The sequence below is a fragment of the Heterodontus francisci genome, chromosome X (genome assembly GCF_036365525.1).
Source record: "Heterodontus francisci isolate sHetFra1 chromosome X, sHetFra1.hap1, whole genome shotgun sequence".
Classification (NCBI taxonomy): Eukaryota; Metazoa; Chordata; class Chondrichthyes; order Heterodontiformes; family Heterodontidae; genus Heterodontus; species Heterodontus francisci.
In genome coordinates, this window is record NC_090421.1 from 7,913,198 (window position 1) to 7,920,018 (window position 6,821).

Consider the following 6,821-nt stretch of genomic DNA (forward strand, 5'->3'; position numbering starts at 1 on the left):
GCCATCTTGCACCTGCCGTTTTCGCCCCTTTCCTGTCCCTACAGGACTTACTTGTTGAGTTGTAGTTGGGGTGGATTTCCTTCCTGCCTGAGCCTGCGCTTTAAGGTGGCGTATAGTTTGCACTGACTGACCCCACTGGGACGGAGGCAGCGAGGTCGCCAAGCTGTAGGTTTGGATTCAGAGTTTCCCTCTCCGAGGTGGGTTGCCAACTAAGGCTTGAAGGGACCCTCCTTCCCTTGCTATTTATCCATAGCTAGTTAGCCAACAATCGTAGTCCACTCAATATGGTGTGGTACACCTTTGGTCCACAACATGATGGTCACTTGAGCCGCTTGGAATCCTTTCGCCCTGGCTGTTACCTTTATCAAGAAAGACATCAACCCAGGTGGTGTCATGTTCATCATTTCTCTCCGCTCGTCAGCTGAGACGGTGTACCAGGGTGTGGCACTTGGAGTCAGCAGTGAGAGCTGGGTGTAGATGAGGACCAGTGATTCCAATCAATCCTACAACAAATAAACACTCCCATCTGCTCCCCATGAAGTATTTCTTCGCCAAGCCAGAAATTGATTGATTATCAACTGAAAAATGCAGAGGTACTTCCTTCGGGCCATCCTCTAGCACTCAAAACAAGCTTGCAATGCCCGACCATGTCTCTCTCTCATATTTCCAACTACATGTGGGAACATGCTTTTCCTTATCCCACACCAAGGGAGAGATCTGGGCGTACAGGTCCACCCCAACTACAACTCAACAAGTAAGTCCTGTAGGGACGGGAAAGGGACGAAAATGGTAGGTGCAAGATGGCACTGGCAGCCGCAGTTCCAATCCTGCACATGTCACATCCAGTCAGTGCCTCTGAACAGAGAAGGCCAAATCTGCAGGAGGAACCATTATCCTCACAGCACAAAGAACAAAGTTCAGCACAGAAACAGGCCATTCGGCCCTCCAAGCCTGCGCCGATCCTGATGCCTGTCTAAACTAAAACCTTCTGCACTTCCGGGGACCTTATCCCTCTATTCCCATCCTATTCATGTATTTGTCAAGATGCCTCTTAAATGTCACTATCATACCTGCTTCCACCACCTCCCCCGGCAGCAAGTACCAGGCATTCACCACCCTCTGTGTAAAGAACTTGCCTCGCACATCCCCTCTAAACTTTGCCTCTCTCACCTTAAACCTATGTCCCCTAGTAACTGACTCTTCCACCCTGGGAAAAAGCTTCTGAATATCCACTCTGTCCATGGCACTCATAACTTTGTAAACCTCTATCATGTCGCCCCTCCACCTCCGTCGTTCCAGTGAAAACAATCCGAGTTTATCCAACCTCTCCTCATAGCTAATGCCCTCCAGACCAGGCAACATCCTGGTAAACCTCTTCTGTACCCTCTCCAAAGTCTCCACGTCCTTCTGGTAGTGTGGTGACCAGAATTGCACGCAATATTCTAAGTGTGGCCTAACTAAGGTTCTGTACAGCTGCAGCATGACTTGCCTATTTTTATACTTTATGCCACAACCGATGAAGGCAAGCATGCCATATGCCTTCTTGACTACCTTATCCACCTGTGTTGCCACTTTCAGTGACCTGTGGACCTGTACGCCCAGATCTCTCTGCCTGTCAATACTCCTAAGGGTTCTGCCATTTACTGTATACTTCCCACCTGCATTAGACCTTCCAAAATGCATTACCTCACATTTGTCCGGATTAAACTCCATCTGCCATTTCTCCATCCAAGTCTCCAACTGATCTATATCCTGCTGTATCCTCTGACAATCCTCATCACTATCCGCAACTCCACCAACCTTTGTGTCGTCCGCAAACTTACTAATCAGACCAGTTACATTTTCCTCCCAATCATTTCTATATACTACAAACAGCAAAGGTCCCAGCACTGATCCCTGCGGAACACCACTAGTCACATCCCTCCATTCAGAAAAGCATCCTTCCACTGCTACCCTCTGTCTTCTATGACCGAGCCAGTTCTGTATCCATCTTGCCAGCTCATCTCTGATCCCATGTGACTTCACCTTTTGTACCAGTCTGCCATGAGGGACCTTGTCAAAGGCTTTACTGAAGTCCATATAGACAACATCCACTGCCCTTCCTTCATCAATCATCTTTGTCACTTCCTCAAAAAACTCAATAAAGTTAGTGAGACACAACCTCCCCTTCACAAAACCATGCTGCCTCTCGCTAATAAGTCCATTTGTTTCCAAATGGGAGTAAATCCTGTCCCGAAGAATCCTGTCTAATCATTTCCCTATCACTGACGTCAGGCTCACCGGCCTATAATTTCCTGGATTATCCTTGCTACCATTCTTAAACAAAGGAACAACATTGGCTATTCTCCAGTCCTCTGGGACCTCACCTGTAGCCAATGAGGATACAAAGATTTCTGTCAAGGCCCCAGCAATTTCTTCCCTTGCCTCCCTCAGTATTCTGGGGTAGATCCCATCAGGCCCTGGGGACTTATCTACCTTAATGCTTTGCAAGACACCCAACACCTCCTCCTTTTTGATAATGAGATGACTGAGACTATCTACACTCCCTTCCCTAGGCTCATCATCCACCAAGTCCTTATCCTTGGTGAATACTGATGCAAAGTACTCATTTAGTACCTCGGCCATTTCCTCTGGTTCCACACATAGATTCCCTTCTCTGTCCTTGAGTGGGCCAACCCTTTCCCTGGTTACCCTCTTGCTCTTGATATATGTATAAAAAGCCTTGGGATTCTCCTTAATCCTGTTTGCCAATAACTTTTCATGACCCCTTTTAGCCCTCCTGACTCCTTGCTTAAGTTCCTTCCTACTTTCTTTATATTCTTCAAGGGCATCGTCCATTCCCAGCCTTCTAGCCCTTACGAATGCTTCCTTTTTCTTTTTGACTAGGCTCACAATATCCCTGGAGATCCAAGGTTCCCGAAACTTGCCAAACTTATCCTTCTTCCTCACAGGAACAAGAACCAAGACTTTGCCAGGGAATGACCCGCAGCAAGAAACCTTGTAGGACTCTGTTCAGAAAACATACTTTTCCGACACAAAACTGAATCAAGAGGTAGCAGGTGTGGAAACGGATCCTCTCCAGGACAGTTCGATAGGCCTTTTTCAACGATTCAAAAAGACATTCAAACAGTATGGGAAAGTTCTGATTGCAGTGCATCTGTTGACGTCCACTGTGTGGTTTGGTGCATTTTATTATGCTGCAATGAAAGGTATTAATGTGGTTCCAATTCTCGAGTATATAGGAGCACCCAAGGGTACAATACATATTTTGAATCATTCTCAGGGTGGAACTGTATCGATTGCTTATGCATTATATAAGGGTAGTCTTCTTCTTCTTTGGCCTCCTTGTCTCGAGAGACAATGGATACGTGCCTGGAGGTGGTCAGTGGTTTGTGAAGCAGCGCCTGGAGTGGCTATAAAGGCCAATTCTAGCGTGCCAGACTCTTCCACAGGTGCCGCAGATAAAATTGGTTGTCGGGGCTGTTGCACAGTTGGCTCTCCCCTTGAGCTTCTGTCTTTTTTCCTGCCAACTGCTAAGTCTCTTCGACTCGCCACACTTTAGCCCCGCCATTATGGCTGCCCGCCAGCTCTGGCAATCACTGGCAACTGACTCCCACGACTTGTGATCAATGTCACAGGACTTCATGTCGTGTTTGCAGACGTCTTTAAAGCAGAGACATGGACGGCCGGTGGGTCTGATACCAGTGGCGAGCTCGCTGTTCAATGTGTCCTTGGGGATCCTGCCATCTTCCATGCGGCTCACATGGCCAAGCCATCTCAAGTGCTGCTGGCTCAGTAGGGTGTATATGCTGAGGATGTTGGCTGCCTCGAGGACTTCTGTGTTGGAGATACGGTCCTGCCACCTGATGCCAAGGATTCTCCAGAGGCAGTGAAGATGGAATGAATTGAGACGTCGCTCTTGGCTGACATACGTTGTCCAGGCCTCGCTGCCGTAGAGCAAGGTACTGAGGACACAGACTTGATACACTCGGACTTTTGTGTTCCGTGTCGGTGCGCCATTTTCCCACACTCTCTTGGCCAGTCTGGACATAGCAGTGGAAGCCTTTCCCATGCGCTTGTTGATTTCTGCATCGAGAGACAGGTTACTGGTGATAGTTGAGCCTAGGTAGGTGAACTCTTGAACCACTTCCAGAGCGTGGTCGCCGATATTGATGGATGGAGCATTTCTGACATCTTGTCCCATGATGTTCGTTTTCTTGAGGCTGCTGGTTAGGCCAAATTCATTGCAGGCAGCCGCAAACCTGTCGATGAGTCTCTGCAGACACTCTTCAGTGTGAGATGTTAAAGCAGCATCGTCAGCAAAGTTCCCTGATGAGGACTTTCCGTACTTTGGTCTTCGCTCTTAGACGGGCAAGGTTGAACAACCTGCCATCTGATCTTATGTGGAGGAAAATTCCTTCTTCTGAAGACTTGAACACATGTGAGAGCAGCAGGGAGAAGAAGATCCCAAACAGTGTAGGTGCGCGAACACAGCCCTGTTTCACGCCACTCAGGATAGGAAAGGGGTCTGATGAGGCGCTGAGTTGTGTACCTATCATAACCTCTGCATCACCAACTCATTCTTTCATACTAAACCCGGTCACCAGGTTTCTTGGAGACATCCGAGATCACGTCGTTGGCACCAGCTGGACCTCATCATCACAAGGCGAACCTCTTTAAACAGTGTCCAAATCACACGCAGCTTCCACAGTGCGGACTGCGACACCGACCACTCCCTGGTGTGCAGCAAGGTTAGACTCAAACCAAAGAAGCTGCATCACTCCAAGCAGAAGGGCTGCCCGCGCATCAACACTAGCAGAATTTCTCACCCACAGCTGTTACATAAGTTTCTAAATTCACTTGAAAAAGCCCTTCAAAACACTTCTACAGGGGATGCAGAGACCAAGTGGGCCCACATCAGAGACACCATCTATGACTCAGCAATGACTACCTATGGCAAATGTATGAAGCGGAATGCAGACTGGTTTCAATCTCACTTTGAAGAGCTGGAACCTGTCATAGCTGCTAAGCGCATTGCACTGTTAAACTACAAGAAAGCCCCCAGCGAGTTAATATCTGTAGCACTTAAAGCAGCCAGAAGCGCTGCACAAAGAACAGCCAGGCGCTGCTCAAATGACTACTGGCAACACCTATGCAGTCGTATTCAGCCGGCCTCCAACACCAGAAACATCAGAGGAATCTATGATGGTATTAAGAGAGCTTTTGGGCCAACCATCAAGAAGATCGCCCCCCTCAAGTCTAAATCAGGGGACACAATCACTGACCAACGCAAGCAAATGGACCGCTCAGTGGAGCACTACCTAGAACTGTACTCCAGGGAAAATGTTGTCACTGAGACCACCCTCAATGCAGCCCAGTCTCTGCCAGTCATGGATGAGCTGGACGAACAGCCAACAAAATCGCAACTCAGTGATGCCATTGATTCTCTAGCCAGCGGAAAAGCCCCTGGGAAGGACGGCATTACCCCAAAAATAATCAAGAGTGCTAAGCCTGCCATACTCTCAGCACTCTACGAACTGCTTTGCCTGTGCTGGGACGAGGGAGCAGTACCTCAGGACATGTGTGATGCCAATATCATCACCCTCGAGAAGAACAAAGGTGACCGCGGTGACTGCAACAACTACCGTGGAATCTCCCTGCTCAGCATAGTGGGGAAAGTCTTCACTCGAGTCGCTTTAAACAGGCTCCAGAAGCTGGCCGAGTGTGTCTACCCTGAGGCACAGTGTGGCTTTCGAGCAGAGAGATCCACCATTGACATGCTGTTCTCCCTTCGCCAGCTACAGGAGAAATGCCGTGAACAACAGATGCCCCTCTACGTTGCTTTCATAGATCTCACCAAAGCCTTTGACCTTGTCAGCAGACGTGGTCTCTTCAAACTACTAAGAAAAGATCGGATGTCCACCAAAGCTACGAAGCATCATCACCTCATTCCATAAGGGTAGTAAATCTTATGAATACTGATAAACGCAAATATTTAAAGAGCTTACATATTTCGTTGCCCTAACTTGAACAAATACACTCCCTGCTGGTCTTTCCCTCTCATGAGGAAAAACTTTTTCATGCAGCGAGTGGTTAAGGTCTGGAATGCGCTGCCTGAGAACGTGGTGGAGGCAGGTTCAATTGAAGCATTCAAAAGGGAATTAGACAGTTATATGAAGAGGAAGAATGTGCAGGGTTACGGGGAGAAGGCAGGGGAATGGAAATGAGGGAATTGCTCTTTCAGAGAGCCAGTGTGGACACGATGGGCCGAATGGCCTCCTTCTGCACTGTAACGATTCTGTGATCTCTTTCTCCAGCCTCCGACTCTTTGGTGTGCTTTTTAAATCTCCGCTGCTCTCTCTCTCACCGGCTTCTGACTCTAACATGGAGCCAAAATTTCACAAGCAGTAACAATCTCTGTCTTATTGACCTGATGAGTTTCCATATAGTTGCAAAGATCTAAATTTGCCGATCTACCTTCAAAATTGCAGACCACATTAAACAGAGCATTAGTTCAGCAGCTATGCTCTTGACTATCTGTGAACAGTGCCATGGCAGATCACCTGGTATATTTTAACATAAGTACAAGTTGGATGCACACGGTTTTATTGCAAAATGACATCTTTATCAAAGATAGCAAGTGTTTGAGAGTACCTGCTACATTTGTGTCTCCCTGTTGGTCTCAGCTGTTGACTCAGTGCTTGCTCAGGGTGTCGTCATATATGGGTTGAAATTTCACTCTTGTGTATATGACTAGCACAGTTAGAGTCAGTGTGCCTGATTTGTGCCCGGCTAGAGTTTTCCACTGGACATGCTTGGTG

General features: G+C 47.9%; 1 pseudogene; it reads left to right on the top strand.

Moving 5' to 3' along the window:
- The first annotated feature begins 585 nt into the window (after window positions 1–585).
- LOC137358651 (protein FAM210A-like) lies at window positions 586–6,463 on the top strand (annotated as a pseudogene).
- The last annotated feature ends 358 nt before the right edge of the window (window positions 6,464–6,821 follow it).